Source organism: Chlorocebus sabaeus, chromosome 12, assembly GCF_047675955.1.
Source record: "Chlorocebus sabaeus isolate Y175 chromosome 12, mChlSab1.0.hap1, whole genome shotgun sequence".
Taxonomy (NCBI): Eukaryota; Metazoa; Chordata; class Mammalia; order Primates; family Cercopithecidae; genus Chlorocebus; species Chlorocebus sabaeus.
The window spans coordinates 64,613,690-64,631,759 of record NC_132915.1 but is presented as its reverse complement, the minus strand read 5'-3'; the positions used below and the strand labels follow the sequence as shown (position 1 = coordinate 64,631,759).

General features: G+C 42.2%; 1 pseudogene; it reads left to right on the top strand.

Moving 5' to 3' along the window:
- Positions 1-14,327: 14,327 nt before the first annotated feature.
- On the top strand, positions 14,328-15,109 carry LOC103219198 (phosphoglycerate mutase 1-like; annotated as a pseudogene).
- The last annotated feature ends 2,961 nt before the right edge of the window (positions 15,110-18,070 follow it).

Sequence of the window (18,070 nt, the reverse complement as noted above, 5' to 3'; positions counted from 1 at the left end):
AGTTTTAGTCCTGCATCTGACAGCTTCAGCAGACACCAGACTCAATAAATAATCAACTGTGATAAAAGCATTCTGAACACATGGTAAAACCACACAAGAGAGCAGCCACGAAAGCATGATGCATGGCCCTTAGAGTGTCTCAGCTCTAGATTTGGAACAGGGATGTGAGAAGGTTCTCACAGCAACTTACCAGCCCTACTGGATTCATCAGGGAAATCAGAGGAATAAGGAGGGAGTGGAAATTTTCATTGAGGCTTTAGTTTAATACACTCAGTTTGCCTGAATGGCTAAGAAAAGATAAGTTCTTCACTTAGAGAGCTTTTGGTTGTGAATAATCTATTTTAATGACTGGATATTTTTTTAGCTATGAGAAAATTTAGGCTATTTTTTCTTGATGCACTGCAGATCATTAAACACCGCCGGTTAAATTAAATAAACTTCAAGGAGTAATGAGTTCAAATTTGACATTCTTACAGAATTTCACAACAGGAAAGCTTGTATTCTGATAGATGCCAAATCATGTTCTACAAAAAAGATGATGATAAATAGATAGATATAGATAGAAGTAGACAGATGGTGGCTATACATGTTTGAAGACTTTGGGTCTAATTTTTTATTTTATTTTATTTTATTTTATTTTTTTTGAGACAGAGTCTTGCTGTGTCGCCCAGACTAGAGTACAGTGGTGCAATCTCGGCTCGCTGCAACCTCTGCCTCCCAGGTTCAAGCAAGTCTCTTCCCTCAGCTTCCTGAGTAGCTGGGACTACAGGCATACACCACCATGCCTGGCTAATTCTTGTATTTTTAGTAGAGACAGGGTTTCATCACTTTGGCCAGGCTGGTCTCAAACGGCTGGCCTCAAGTGATCCGTCCGACTCAGCCTCCCAAAGTGCTGGGATTACAAGCGTGAGCCACAGTGTCCTAGTCTATGGGGCTAAATTTTCATAGGTTTCTTTGTTCTAAGACTTCTCAGAGCTTTTATTATGCAAAGGTCCACTGTGAATGTTCAACACGGTATAAAGTTGTAGCATTTCCTGAGCCTCCAAAATTCAGCACAATAAAAATTGGGAAGCTTTTCTTTTTTTTTTTGAGACAGAGTCTTGCTCTGTCACCCAGGCTGGAGTCCAATGGTATGATCTCGGCTCACTGCAACCTCTACCTCCCAGGTTCAAGCAATTCTCCCACCTCAGCCTCCCGAGTAGCTGGGATTACAGGCACCTACCGTCATTCCTGGCTAATTTCTGTATTTTTGTAGCGGTGGGGTTTCACCATGTTGGCCAGGCTGGTCTTGAACTCCTGACCAAGTCCAAGGTGAACTCCTGACCAGGCAGAGGTGATCTGCCCACCTCAGCCTCCCAAAGTGCTGGGATTACAGGCGTGAGCCACCGCACCCAGCCAGCATTTTTTTAACCTAAGGGTTTGGACAAATTCCTTAACCTCTTTTGCCTGTCTATTCATAGACACAGAAGACAGACAAGAGGTTCAGAAATTGCTGTGGATGAAAAGCAGCAGTTTTATGGCAAGTTATATCGAAGTCTGAGAATATCAAAAGACTAATTTAAAAGGAAACTTTAGAAAGTGAATACGATTTTAAGAATAGTTCTTGGAATATTTTTGCTTCAAGTGATATATTTGAGTTATATTTGTTAAGAATGAATTGGATCACTCGAGCTCAGGAGTTCGAGACCAACCTGCGCAACGTAGTGAGACCTTATCTCTACTTTAAAAAAAACACTGAATTGCATAAGATAAGGATGTATATTTTGCTAATAAAATTTCACTGTATTGTGTTAGTCTAAGTTCTGATTTTACTTGCCCTGGAAGAGAAACAATCTTGCTACTGCAGATACACAGAGTGACATCTACTGGCCACACAAGCCAACTTCAGACATTTACAAACCTGGCGGTGTTTTTAGAAGCAGCTGTACAGGTCTCTTTCTTCATCCCTAACTGCATAGTTCATAGTTCCTCTCCAATATCCCTGACCCCACTCATCCAGCATCTGCTTGGATACCTCCAGTGATAGAGAATTAACACTTCCAGGTTCTAGCTGTTTCATTCAGCCCTACTAGCAAATTATTCCTTGAATTGTGCTAACATTAACATCTGTCTCCGATAGCATCTTCCAGTCCTAATTCAGCTTCGTGCCTTTACATGAAATACACCTTATCTCTTCTTTCTTCTGATATATAAAGATTGATCTCCTGGTTCCTGGGTCTTTTTCCCTCAAGCATAAACAGCCCCCATACTTCCACCTGTGCCAAAATCACCCAGTTTACCCAACTGACAGGTACTAAATTGTGTCCGCAGTATCATCTGTTTAATTCCAGTGTGATATTTCTGAAAATACCTTGGGAATAATAATGATGGTGCTAAGCTAACTCTGTTTCCCCAGGGCAGTGGAGATCTGTCTGGCAGAGAGAGATGTTTGAACAAGTCTGTCTTCTTGTGAGGTGTCCTCTACTCACTTTCTCTTCCTTGAGGAATGGCAGTCATATGCACTTATATTACAGATTACATTATTATAGTGTAACTGTTGAGTCAGAAATTACATCGCTTCCTCTAGGAACAGTGGCACCTTTCACTCCCACTCTCTTTGGGGTGTCAAGGGGAGACAAAACTATTATTATATTTAATCATACAGACAAATGTATTATTTTAAAAATCACAGTTCTGGGTTAGTGGGTGCTTTAGGCTTTTGTTCTAGTGACCAAATCCTCTATGAAATCTTTAAGTTAAAACTCCAAATATAAAGTATATCTACTTTGGCTGAAATGGAGGTGGGTGGCAGAATAGATGTGGGGGGCAGGGGAGGGAGTTGGGCTCCCTCTGCTCAGCCCAGCCTTCATCCCCATCCCCAGGGTCCCCAGTCCACAGGCACCACCAAACACTAATCTGATCCAAACCACTGGTGCCAAGAAAAGTAGACATTTTGTAAGGATATTTTGTTCCACTCCCAGAAAGAAATGTGAATATTCTGGGGGGAAATTTATATTCTAAGAAAAAATGATTACCCAATTAACCATTAAAAAGATAGACAACTTAAAATACCAATTACCTAAGAAGTTAAGAACTTGTCAGTTACCACCTTAAGATGTTCTGGGCCACCTGTTTCCACAGATGAGTGGTATTAAACATTCAAGGAACAAAAGGTTTTTGATACTGTTTAAACAATTTCAGAGAATAAAGTGAGAAAGATATCTTCCAAATTGCTTTAACCAAGCCAGCATAACATTGATACCATATCATTAAAAACATAACAAGGAAGTACAGGAAAGGAAAATACCACCTTTTCCTTTCCTATCTCACCTATTTACATATGTGTGTATGTATGTAGATGCATGCATATATATAAAATAGAATTCAGCAGCACATAGAAAGAATATTAAACCATAGCCTAATGGACTTATTTTTTAAAAATAAAGCTAGAATAATTTAACGATATTTATTGGTATAATTCACTACGTTTATAGGTTAAAAGGGGGAAAATGATCATCTCAACAGACCCTCAAAATTATTTGAAAAAGTTGAAAACCAATTTCTTAGTTTTAAATTCCTTCTAATAAAATAGGAATGGATGTGTTCTTTAATAAAATTAAATTTATGTCTCTAATGACAAGTATGTGTCATGCCTAATGATGAACTGAATCAAATCTGTTACACTTTAACACTTTTCTGGATATACCAACCATTGAATTAGAGAGTAGAGATAAATAAATTAAAGGGGAAACTAGAAGAAAGGTAAGGAATAATATTATTATTGTTACCTGATACACTCATAATTTTATACCTGGACAAAACAGTAAAATCAATCAAACGGTAATTTTGCAAAACAGTAGGAGAATTCAAGACGGAAGCTGCATGCAAAATTAATATGCAAAACTCCAGGTTCTAGAGGGGAAAGAGGGTAAAGGGAAGGGTGAAAGAGGGAGAGGAGAGAGAGGGGAAGAGAAAAAAGACAGAGGGAGAGAGAGAGAGAAGGAGAAAGAGAGGGGAGGAGATTTGGGGGAAGAAAAAGGAGGAGAGAGAGGGAGAGACAAGGAAACAGGAAGAGAGGGCAAGGGAGAGAGAAGGAGAGAGACAGAGAAACCAGTTGTCTTGGACTCTTGAGTCTTCGGCAGCAGTCATCACCTTCCTCCCTACCAGCTAAACAGGGCCTTTTCTCATCTTCTAGCTTGAGGCAAAATCTGCCTTTTTCTCCACAGTGATGTCATAAGAAAAGATCGCAGTCGCATAACTTGTCCCCTTTCTAGCAATAAGAACCTGCATATTTCTTTCGGGGGAAAGATATGGAAGAATTTTTATAGAGACTACGCAGCAAGATTTTGAAATAGAGATTTCAAGTGGTTTATCATAGACGGTATCTAGAACACAATCCTATAGGGATTTCATGGATCATTATCAATTCTCTCTCCATCACTAATCAGATTAAACTGTGCTGTTGAGAGAAGGGGTGTATGGGTTATGCCACAGTATTTAGACAAAAGAAAATAAACAGGCACAAATTTATACTATTCCAAGTAATTCAATTGGAATAGGAAGAAATGGAAAAGAAACGAAACAGGAGCTCAAGGTTGGTTGATAACACTGATTGCTCTTGGTATAACTGAGATGGAGCAGGGACTCCTCCTAGGGACTTGAGGGCACCAAAGCATAGAAATAAAGTAAAATCTTGAGTTCCTTTGAAGGAAATTCCAGGGACCTAGCTAGCCTTAAGAAGTGAATGAGCAACTCGATAAGCTAGAAGGTAATAGTAGCTTAAAACAATAGCCAAGGAAGTTAGAGTCAGGAGAACGTAGAGATAACATCTTAACATATGTCCCTGAGTTGTTTTTTTGAAACCCAGATTCTTACCAAAGGAATCCTGTGGCACACAGACCTCTGATAAGGTGGAACTGAGGACTGAACTCTACTGGCTGTCCTTTGTTCTAGATTTCTTCCTGAGAGGCCTGAAAGAGGTCAGACCCATGAGCCAGGGCTAACATTCTTTTCTGTTGGTAACAAATTTTTAGACAAAGCCTCACTTCCTTAACCAAGTCAGAAAATCTGCAAATCGGCAGAACGCGGTGGCTCATGCCTGTAATCCCAGCACTTTGGGAGGCCAAGGCTGCAGGCAGAATCACCTCTGAGGTCAGGAGATAGAGACCAGCCTGGCTAACATGACAAAGCCCCGTTTCTACTAAAAATACAAAAATTAGCTGGGCGTGTTGGCACATGCCTATAATCCCAGTCACTCAGGAGGCTAAGACAGGAGAATCACTTGAACTCGGGAGATGGAGGTTGCAGTGAGCAGAGATTGCACCACTGCACTCCAGCCTGGGTGACAGAGGGAGACTCTGTCTCAAAAAAAACACAAACAAAAAAGAAAATCTTCTAATCCTCCTATGACCTGTGGGCCCCTCCTAATCACCCCCTAACACACATACACAAGCTTTGAGATATCCTGCCTTTTTAGATTAAACCAATATATTGATTTATGACTTACCTGTAACCTGTGCCTCACCTTTATTTTTTATTTTTTTATTTTTTTGAGATGTAGTTTCACTCTTTTTGCCCAGGCTGGAGTATAGTGGTGCGATCTTGGCTCACTGCAACCTCCGCCTCCTGGGTTCAGGCGATTCTCGTGCCTCAGCTTCCCTAGTAGCCGGGATTACAGGTGCATGCCACCACACCTGGCTAATTTTTGTATTTTTAGTAGAAACAGGGTTTCATCATGTTGGCCAGGCTGGTTTTGAACTCCTGAGCTCAAGTGATCCGCCCGCCTCGACCTCCCAAAGTGCTGGGATTACAGGTGTGAGCCAACGTGCTCGGGTGGAAAAGTTTTTATTATTACAGTTTGGATGGTGCACATTTGAAAATGATCAATTTCCCTGCTTTCTTAAACAGAGCTTATTTGTTATAATGTTACATTGTGAGTGAGTCACAGTCAGCATTTATGATTACTGTAAGGTAATTGTGCAGGATAAAAGTGGCATCTCCCAAGGGACACACTCGGGGTCCAAAAGAGGCTACCTGGAATTGGCACCACCGGGGGTCAGGATGGCTAAGACAAACCCGTCTCAGTTCAGATGGTGGCTCTAGTTATACCAGCCCAGAACAGGATGGAGGAGAGGCTCCTCAGTGCTATCCTGCTGAAAAACAGAGTCCAAGAGTTAGCTCCCCTTCTCTGGGACAAGATAGTGTTTTGTCCTAAATAATAATAATAATTGCTTTGGAGAGATGTGCTTGCTCACAGATAACTTGAACGGTTACGATTCTTGCTGGTGGAATTAGGATCTATTCCTCACACTTCAGAGTTGACAGACTTGGGCAGAGGGGAGTCTCCATTAACTTTTGGGCAAAGCCTGAGCTCTGGAGTTTTCCACTGAGAGGTGGAAAGGATAGAGTTCCCAAAGTAAGGAATGTGTGGCTTCTGGGCATGTGACCTGCAGAGGAGCTGTTAGGAGCAGAAAGGGTGTGAGGAGGAGATAGAAAGAAGTCAGGAGAGAGGGAGCCTCCACATGTCTCAGCCTGGAGTTTCCTCTCCTTAGCTGCTAAGACCAAGGTTCTCGTCCTTCCGCTGCTGTGCTCTGAGACACCCACCTGGCCCTTCCGTAATTCAGCTGGTCTAGGGAGACTGGCAAGCTTGAGACAGGAAGGTATTTGCCTCCTGATTGCCACAGGCTGAAGTGGAATTCAGCATCAACCACCTTCTCTCCCCTCCTCCACCCACATATCTGTGGCAGTGCCACCCCTGAGCACTAGTGGCCATGGACAAGCGACATTCCAGGCCTATAAGACTGAGTGGCTTGTTCTTGATGGTCCTCAACCTCCCTGCTCTACACACTCACCCTATGACCTAGTAAAGATCACTTCCCAGGGCTGCAAGGGAGGGACTCACCTCCACACCCACACTAGAGTACTATCTGTTTTCCGTTTCTGGTTTCCTCCCTCATTGTCAAGCTGTCAGCAGTACATTCCAACTTGTTTTTATTAAAAAGGAATGGGGACACTTATGTGGTTATTTTAGCCAAGATGCATATTCTAAATCTAATCATGATGAGACATTGCACAAACCCCAATTTTATAAAACACCTGGCCTGTATTCCTCAAAAATGTCAATATTATGAAAGACAAAGTATGGCTGAGGAACTGTTCCAGATTAAAAGAATCAAAGAGATGTGATGAAAACATGCAACCTATCATCCTGGGCTGGATACTGTACTGGAAAGTGTTGCTATAACTCTATTGACTATAACTGTGGCAACCAATGTGAACTGTAGATAAGATAATCGTATTGTAACGACACTGAATTTCCCGAGTTTGATCATTGCAGTGGAGTACAGTGAGAGAATATACTTGTTTTTATGGAATACACATGACATACACAACCTACCTCGAAGTCATTCAGAAAAACTATGTATACACACACACAGAGAATAATAAAGCAAAGCAAATGTAGTAAAATGTTAACAAGTTGATAGACTGCATATGGGTTTTTTATATGATTATTGCAACTTTTCTTTAAGTTTGGAATTCTTTCAAAGAAAATAAATGTCAAAAAGAAAGTAAGGAAGACCTCCAAAAAAATCGTGGAAGGACTATTTAAATATCAGCAATTCAAATAAACATGAAAAAGTTCAATATCACTAACAACCCAAGTGGTGCAAAATGGTACTATTAAAAATCAAATCCTATTAACCGACTGCAGAAAAGGATAATATAATATCCATTTTTGGTCATGGATCAGTGACACAGGAGCCCTTGTCCTTGCTAGTAAGTGGACACTGTTTTTGAAAAACCATTTCATACTTTAAAATGCTCTTATCAGGCCAAGTATGGTGGCTCACACCTGTAATCCCAATGCTTTATGAGGAGGTCAAGGTGGGAGGATCATTTGAAGCCAGGAGTTGGAGCCCAGCCTGGGCAATAGAGCAAGATGCCATCTCTTTAAAAAAAATTTTTTTTTTTTTTAGGGCCGGGTGCAGTGGATCCGGCCCTAAAAAAAATTTTTTTTTTTTTTAGGGCCAGGTGCATGGTGGATCAAGCTTATCCACCATGATCAAGTGGGCTTCATCCCTGGGATGCAAGGCTGGTTCAACATTCGCAAATCAATAAACATAATCCAGCATATAAACAGAACCAAAGACAAGAACCACATCATTATCTCAATAGATGCAGAAAAGGCTTTTGACAAAATTCAACAGCCCTTCATGCTAAAAACGCTCAATAAATTCGGTATTGATGGAACGTACCTCAAAATAATAAGAGTTATTTATGACAAACCCACAGCCAATATCATACTGAATGGGCCAAAACTGGAAAAATTCCCTTTGAAAACTGGCACAAGACAGGGATGCCCTCTCTCACCACTCCTATTCAACATAGTGTTGGAAGTTCTGGCTAGGGCAATCAGGCAAGAGAAAGAAATCAAGGGGATTCAGTTAGGAAAAGAAGAAGTCAAATTGTCCCTGTTTGCAGATGACATGATTGTATATTTAGAAAACCCCATTGTCTCAGCCCAAAATCTCCTTAAGCTGATAAGCAACTTCAGCAAAGTCTCAGGATACAAAATTAATGTGCAAAAATCACAAGCATTCTTATACACCAGTAACAGACAAACAGAGAGCCAAATCAGGAATGAACTTCCATTCACAATTGCTTCAAAGAGAATAAAATACCTAGGAATTCAACTTACAAGGGATGTAAAGGACCTCTTCAAGGAGAACTACAGACCACTGCTCAGTGAAATAAAAGAGGACACAAACAAATGGAAGAACATACCATGCTCATGGATAGGAAGAATCAATATCGTGAAAATGGCCATACTGCCCAAGGTAATTTATAGATTCAATGCCATCCCCATCAAGCTACCAATGAGCTTCTTCACAGAATTGGAAAAAACTGCTTTAAAGTTCATATGGAACCAAAAAAGAGCCCGCATCTCCAAGACAATCCTAAGTCAAAAGAACAAAGCTGGAGGCATCACACTACCTGACTTCAAACTATACTACAAGGCTACAGTAACCAAAACAGCATGGTACTGGTACCAAAACAGAGATATAGACCAATGGAACAGAACAGAGTCCTCAGAAATAATACCACACATCTACAGCCATCTGATCTTTGACAAACCTGAGAGAAACAAGAAATGGGGAAAGGATTCCCTATTTAATAAATGGTGCTGGGAAAATTGGCTAGCCATAAGTAGAAAGCTGAAACTGGATCCTTTCCTTACTCCTTATAGAAAATTAATTCAAGATGGATTAGAGACTTAAATGTTAGACCTAATACCATAAAAATCCTAGAGGAAAACCTAGGTAGTACCATTCAGGACATAGGCATGGGCAAAGACTTCATGTCTAAAACACCAAAAGCAACGGCAACAAAAGCCACAATTGACAAATGGGATCTCATTAAACTAAAGAGCTTCTGCACAGCAAAAGAAACTACCATCAGAGTGAACAGGCAACCTACAGAATGGGAGAAAATTTTTGCAATCTACTCATCTGACAAAGGGCTAATATCCAGAACCTACAAAGAACTCAAACAAATTTACAAGAAAAAAACAAACAACCCCATCAAAAAGTGGGCAAAGGATATGAACAGACATTTCTCAAAAGAAGACATTCATACAGCCAACAGACACATGAAAAAATGCTCATCATCACTGGCCATCAGAGAAATGCAAATCAAAACCACAATGAGATACCATCTCACACCAGTTAGAATGGCAATCATTCAAAAGTCAGGAAACAACAGGTGCTGGAGAGGATGTGGAGAAATAGGAACACTTTTACACTGTTGGTGGGATTGTAAACTAGTTCAACCATTAGGGAAAACAGTATGGCGATTCCTCAAGGATCTAGAACTAGATGTACCATTTGACCCAGCCATCCCATTACTGGGTATATACCCAAAGGATTCTAAATTATGCACATGCACACGTATGTTTATTGCAGCACTATTCACAATAGCAAAGACTTGGAATCAACCCAAATGTCCATCAGTGACAGATTGGATTAAGAAAATGTGGCACATATACACCATGGAATACTATGCAGCCATAAAAAAAGGATGAGTTTGTGTCCTTTGTAGGGACATGGATGCAGCTGGAAACCATCATTCTTAGCAAACTATCACAAGAACAGAAAACCAAACACCGCATGTTCTCACTCATAGGTGGGAACTGAACAATGAGATCACTTGGACTCGGGAAAGGGAACATCACACACCAGGGCCTATGGGGAGGGGGGAGCGGGGAGGGATTGCATTGGGAGTTATACCTGATGTAAATGATGAGTTGATGGGTGCAGCACACCAACATGGCACAAGTATACATATGTAACAAACCTGCACGTTGTGCACATGTACCCTACAACTTAAAGTATAATAATAATAAATAAATTTTAAAAAAAAATTTTTTTTTTTTTTAGGGCCGGGTGCAGTGGCTCATGCCTGTAATCCCAGCACTTTGGGAGGCTGAGGCAGGCAGTTCACTGGAGCCCAGGAGTTTAAGACAGCCTGGGCAACATGGCAAAACCCTGTCTCTACAAAAAAAATAAATAAAAGAAAAAAAAATTAGCCAGATGTGACGGCAAGCACCTTTAGTTCCAGATATTCAAGGGCCTGAAGTGGGAGGATCACTTGAACCCAGGAGTTGAGGCTGCAGTGAGCTGTGATCATGTCACTGCATTCCAACCTGGGTGACAGAGTGAGACTCTCATGAACAAATAAATAAAATGTTATTTTTCTTCTTCTTTTTGAGACAGGGCCTGGCTCTGTTGCCCAGGCTGGAGTCCATTGGTATGATAATGGCTCACAGCAGCTTTGACCGCCTGTGCTCAAGCAATCCTCCCACCTCAGCCTCTGGAGTAGCTGTAACTACAGGCGCACACCACCACGCCTGGCTAATAAAGTGCTCTTATACTTAGACCTCATAATGGAATTCTTAAAAATTTACCCTAAAGAAAAAAAAATCAGAGATGGAGATAGAGATTTTATGGCCAGGCGCGGTGGCTCACACCTGTGATCCCAGCACTTTGGAAGACTGAGGCGGGCAGATCACAAGGTCAGGAGATCAAGACCATCCTGGCTAACACGATGAAACCCTGTCTCTCCTAAAACATACAAAAAAATAGCTGGGCATGGTGGCAGGTGCCTGTAGTCCCAGCTACTCGGGAGGCTGAGGCAGGAGAATGGCGTGAACCCGGAGGCAGAGCTTGCAGTGAGCCGAGATCACACCACTGTACTCCAGCCTGGGCGACAGAGCGAGACTCCGTCTCAAAAAGAAAAAAAGAATAATCTCTATGATGTAACTTACCATGGAGAAAAACAGCATCATCTAAATGTCCCAAAATAGCATAATGGTTAAATAGATGATAGTATACTTATACACGAAAAAAAGCCAGTTTTTCATACAGACCCTTACCAAGAAGAAAATATAATAAGGAAAAAAGTGTTCCTCTATATTAGCAATAAAATGGAGGGAAAATGCCTTAGAATAAAGTTAAGAGTCCACAGTATGTACATAAATAAGAACTTAATACTCTATTGTGATAACTTGAAGAAATATTTTAACAAATTGAAAGATATAACCTGGATAAGAAATCTCAAGGCCAGGCATTGTGGCTCATGCCTGTAATCCCAGCACTTTGGGAGGCTGAGGTGGGCAGATCACTTGAGGCCAGGAGTTTGAGACAGCCTGGACAAGATTATGAAACCCTGTCTCTACTAAAATTACAAAAATTAGCCGGATGTGGTGGCACGTGCTCGTAATCCCAGCTACTTGGGATGCTAAGGCAGGAGAATTGCTTGAACCTGGAAGGCAGAAGTTTCAGTGAGCTGAGATCGCCATCTGGGCGACAGAGCAAGACTCTGTCTCCAGAAAGACAAAAAAAAAAAAAAAAAAGCAAGCAAGAAAAGAAATCTCAAAAATGTAAACTTTTCAAGTCCTCTAAATTAATAGATAAATTCAATGCAACCTCAATCACTAACAAGCTAATTCTAATTCACATAAACAATTATATATAAATTAATTAATATAGAAAAATTGTTTTGGAAAATTATCAGGAGGGGAAAACTAGTTCCACTAGATATCAACATGTACAAAAGGTACAGTGATAAAAAGTTTGGTACTGGTAAAGAATAAATAGATCAATCATTGGTACAGAATAAAGTCTAGAACTAGACCCAAGGACATATGGCCATTTAATTTGTGATAAAGTTAACGTGCTAATCATTAAGCTATTGTCCCCCCCGCTTCCGAAGTATGCCTCTGCACTCAATTCGTGACTTGACTGAGACTCAAAATCCATTTCTACTTTGACTTCCTGTAGACCGACCCACAGGGGGCGCAAGAGGGAGCGGGGAGGACCAGACGAGGGAAAAGATTCTTTTTTTCTCTCTCTCTTGGGAAAAGAGGGATGAGCTTCTTGCTCCTTCCGGTTTGCTTCCTGTTCCTGTCTGCTTAGCCCCGCAGTGTTCGTTGGTTGGTCCTCTATTCTGCTTTCTCCACACTCTCAGAACCAGGCTCATCGTTCAGGATCTCAGTTCCAGAATGCCCTTTCTCAAACACCCAAATGAATTCCAAAGAGACCAAAGATTAAAATATAAAAAACTATATTACAGATTCTAGATGAGAGGGGTAAGTAGGAGTCTGGGAAAATGGCAGTTTGTTCTGTGACATCCACGATGTATCCCAACCCAGCTGCAGCCCAGCTGCTCTGTTCTCCTAAGCTAGGGAGCTGCTAAGGCTGAAAGGTATGGGCAGTGCCAGTGGCTCGGGTGGGGGCATACAAGACAGGAGTGGAACCGGAATTTCCACCTCTGTGCCAGAGGAGATCCTGGAAACAAGCCTCAAAAAGTCTTGGGGCAAGAAAAAGGAGGAATACTGTGGTATCTAGGAGTCAATTTGAACAGGCCATGGGCCACAGAGGGGCAGGTCTGTGACTTCCATGTCAGTGTTGCTGAAAGAGCTGGAGGTCTGGGAGGATTCTCCCTGTCCTCAAGGAGGAGCTGAGTTGTCTCTGTCCCCCAGCAGGGAATGTCCTAAGTGTTAACAGCCCTTGCAACTTGGGGCCTATTAAAGAATTGATAACTGGCCAGTGGCTCACACCCCTATCCCCATGGACAGACTATGGTGTCTGCCTCTCTCTCAGGATAGCCACTCCCTAAAGACCTCTAGCAGCTGGGACCCAGCAGCCAGACACAAGAGCAAACAGAACCAGAGAAACATGTCTCCTAGTGTAATTGAACTGCTGGAGGAACCAGAACATGCCAAGAGCACTCAAGGAGCTCTAAGTCCAGTACAAAAAAAAAAGTCTCTCTGATAAGACAGCAGGTTGAACACTTGCATATAGTGAAGTTAGCTAAGAAGAGAAGACACTATGTGATGCAGTTCAAGGGGAATGCGAGGGCAGACGAGGAGTTTCTTTTGGGAGTAGTGGTGCAGATAAGAAAGGCTTAAAAGTGTTCAGAGAAGGAAATGCGGGGATTTGAATCCAACTCTAACTCCAAAGCCCATGCCCTTTTGTCTCTGGCAGCACTTTGCTAGGATCTGGTAGGGCCCAGAAACAAGTAAGAATACAGCTTGCTTGCCTGGTATTTTAGAACAAACAGAGACAGAGCAAGCAGGTGAAGGTCAGTTATCCTATTCTTCTCCCAGAGGGGCTTTCACTGCCCAACACAGCTCAGGTCCTCCTTTCACAAAACAAACTCTCAGGTGGACTCTGGCTGGCAGAGGTATATCTCAGTCCTGTTCTTTAAAAGTCACTAAGTCAATAGCATTTCGGTAATTCCTACAGCAACGTCGTGAAAGTACTAAAACTCTTTTCTACCCACACCCCAAGTCTGACTGAAAGAAAACAAGAGAGATTTGAGGCCCTGGGGCCCTTGGCAAAAAGCCTATGTGGGGCAGAGGTTTGTCTGCAGCTTCCCTGACTTTCGTCACACCTGCTTCACAAAGACTTAACTCCCTGTCTCAGAGTAAGACCCTAAGAAGAGAATTTGAGGTGTTGACTCTTTCTGACCCCTGTCATCTCAACTACACACTTATTCACTACATACTTATTCACATAATAACAGCTCAGTGACAACTTCTTGCCATTATGGCTTTGAAAGCTTCTACTACATCCCAGACAAGGACTCCTTTTTCTCCCCCAAGTGTAACAATGTTTTTACCCAAAGACATATGCTACAAGAATATTCTGACTTTCTGATTTCAGGCAAAGACACACTCACCAACTTATTACTTGACACAGCAAGTCCCAGTCAGAGAATATCATATGAAACAAATAGGAATTATTTGCAAGAATCCAAAACATAGGCTGCATCCCCAGCCCACCGCCATGGCCACCTACAAGCTAGTATTGATCAGGTGTGGTGATAGCACGTGGAACCTGGAGAATCATTCAGCAGCTGGTACGATGCCAACCTAATCCCGGTAGGCCATGAGGAGGCAAAGCGTGGTGGGCAGGCTCTGCGAGATGCTAGCTATGAATTTGACATCTGCTTCCCCTCAGTGCAGAAGAGAGCGATCGAACCCTCTGGACAGTGCCAGATGCCATTGATCAGATGCGGCTGCCAGTATTGAGGACTTGGTGCCTCAAGGAGTGGCATTATGGGGGTCTGACTGGCCTCAATAAAGCAGAAACTGCTGCAAAGCATGGTGAGACCCAGGTGAAGATCTGGAGGCGCTCCTATGATGTCCCACCATCTCCGATGGAGCCCGACCATCCTTTCTACAGCAACAACAGTAAGAATTGCAGGTATGCAGACCTCACTGAAGATCAGCTATCCTCCGGTGAGAGTCTGAAGGAAATAGTTCCTCAGATCAAAGAGGGGAAACGGGTACTGACTGCAGCCCATGGCAACAGCCTTTGGGGCATTGTCAAGCATCTGGAGGGTGTCTCTGAAGAGGCTATCATGGAGCTGAACCTGCCGACTGGTATTCTCATTGTCTATGAACTAGAAAAGAACTTGAAGCCCATCAAGCCCATGCAATTCCTGGGGGATGAGGCTACTGTGCATAAAGCCATGGAAGCTGTGGCTGCCCAGGGCAAGGCTAAGAAGTGAAGGCCAGCAGGCATGCTACTGTCCCTGGGAACACCCTCCCTGGCCATCCCTTCCTCTGCCCCCTGCACATGTGACACTGACCACATCTGTAGGCATCTTAAGTTGTAGCTGCAGATGGGGACCAGTGGCTCACATTTTCATTTTAGCCATTTGTCTCCTGCACCCACTCCTTTCATACAATCTAGTCAGAATAGCACTTCTACGGCACAGGTTCTCAGTCCAAGCTGAGGAAAAGCTCCCCTTGTCCAAGAGAGTTGAAAGGTAGTGACTTGGGTTTTTGCCAGTGCTTTGTTTACTAAGGACTTGTGGGGAGGAACCATGCTAAACCATGACCAGTGAGGAGACACAAGAGTGCCTATCTGCCCCCAGGAGCCAGTTCTCTGCTCTTCTGCAGTCAGACCACTGCCTGGGGGCTCTAGTCATTCCAGTGGAAGATGAGTGTAACTTGCACGGTGATGTGACAAACAACGTTTCCTCCCTGACCCCAGAGGAGCTGGCTCTAGAAGGTTGGGATCAGTCCTGAATTTAGTTTATGTGTTACATTTACTTTTACCAAAAAAAAAAAAAAAAAAAAAGTATAGTATATGTAAATAATACAAAACAATAACCCTTGTGGTGTTTCTTGTGCTGGTTGAAATAGTCCCACATGTGGTCATCAGAAAATAAGCCATCCCTCACACCAAGATGGGATAAGCTCTGAGGGGTAGGAGTGCCTCCTGCTGTGTGTTTTAGAATCCTTCACCTGCCTTGTTTCATGGCAGTGAAATGCCTCTTCATCCTATCCAAGTGTGTCTTTCACTGACTGATTTCTGAATCATGTTCTAGTTGCTTGGCCCTGCCACAAGGGCCCAGTGTTCATTTAAGCATAATTGTACTAAATCCTTTTTCTGCAAATGCCTGTAATTCCAGCTACTGGAGAGGCTGAGGCAGGAGAAACGCTTGAACCCAGGAGGCGGAGGTTGCAGTGAGCCGAGATTTCACCATTGCTCTCCAGCTTAGGCAACAAGAGCGAAACTCCGTCTTCCAAAAATAAAAATAAAAAATAAAGGAGTGATGTGCAATCCAATTTTTTAAAAAAGAATCCCAAACATATTGCCATGCAAGGGGGATGAAGAGATAGGCAGCATCTTCTGTGATATGTCACTGGGCTGTGCACGTGCACTATTTTTTACATTATTTGAAGCACAAACATACTTAGTTTTTGTTTTGTCCTAAAAGTATTTTTTGTACTATGATATTATTTGTGGTGCCCTTTGAGTGCAAGATGATTATGAAGCCTCAAAATGTTGAAAAATTGTTGAAGAAAATAGTACAGAAAGAACACTGCACCTGCCAAAGAATGACCTCTCCAATCCCTTCTCTACCAGCCCACTCACATCTTTCTTCCTCCCTTGAGAGTAAAATGTGCTCCATTATAGTATCTTTCACATATAAATGCCTTCTACCTATGTACTTTGACCTATGTACTTTCTAATTATTGTTTCTTACATAGACTTGCTTTCATTGTTCAGTCAATAGGTTTTTCTATATGTGAATATTGAGGATATCATTGGTCAGAATGAAATGCATCATACGTTTCCATTAAAATAAATGGAAATATTTTTCCATCTAATGATTTATTTTCCCCTGAGCAACAGGGTTTTTCAGGAAAGAATTGACATCTTTAAGCAAAGGAAAGGTGTCTTAAATTTTTTTGTATATGTGATGCTCCCTAAAGAGTAAAAGTGAAGTCACATTGTCCCCATGGAGCTCATGGCTACTATTTCCGGAATCAATTGAAGCCGCTGGAAAACTTAAGTCCCTGGAATGACTAGACATGTCCCTATTCCTTGCTGCAGGCAGGAAGACAGCATTCTCAACATGCTGCATTTGTGATCAGAGGGACCAAGATTTAGCCTCTCGCCACTAAGAGGAAACGACCTAGAGACCCACGGACTATGACCCATGAAGTCAAGTTAACATAAGGGAAAAGGTGTGCATCAGCAAGGATTAGGCTTAACTGAAAATAATAGAGTCTCACAGAAGCACTGTTTAAACCAGATAGCAGTTTATTTCTCTGTCCTGTGTAAAGACTGAAGCAAAGGCAATCTGGGACTGTGGTAGCAGCTCTATTCCTTCAAGTCCTCAGGGTCTCAAACTCCTTCTAGCTTACTTCTTAATCATCCCTATGATGTGGTCCTTACCTCACAGTCTAAGAAGGCAGCAAGAGCTCCAGCTCTCACACCACATTTCAAGCAGTAGGATAGAAAGAGTGACAATGAGGAAGGGATGCAAAGGCCATATACCAGCTGTCCTTTAAGAAAGGTTGCTAGAAGCTACCATGCTTTAATTCTGCTTGTAACTCATTGGCCTGAACTTATTCATGTGGCCACAGAAGATGCAGTTCACTGCAGAAAATGCTGAAAAATAAAACCTTCATTCTGGGCGACCATGTTTCTTAGTCAGCTTGGGCTGACTATAGGCTTAAACAACAGACACTTACTTCTCACCGTTCTGGAGGCCTAGGAAGTCCAAGATCAAGGTGCCAGCTGTTCCCATTTCTGGTGAGGGCTCTCTTCCTGGCTTGTAGATATTGAGCTTCTTGCTGCATGCCTTTCCTGGGTGTGCAGGTGTGGGAGGAGAAAGGGAAAGAATGGTCTTGATCTGAAAGAAAGAGCATGATCAGCTCATTCTTTACCCTTGAGTCTCACTCCGGTTCTGATGAAGTGGACAACATAATTGTAATTTGGATAATGGGTACTATTTCCTTATGTGCATCTGAAATAATAAATTATGTATTTATATGTGGACTTGGATTCTTTCACTGTTTCCAGACAACGAGAATGCCTTTCATCTTTTGTGACATGTTCCCAAAAGTTATGACAATAAAATTCTCACTTTTATATCTCTCAGAGAAGATGAGATGTTTTTACAATTGTTTTCACAATTCTCTATCCTAGGAAATGGGCTTTCTAAGATCTCACTGTGTGTTGTTCTGCATCCAACATGCAGCCAGATGACCCACGGCCCTACAAAT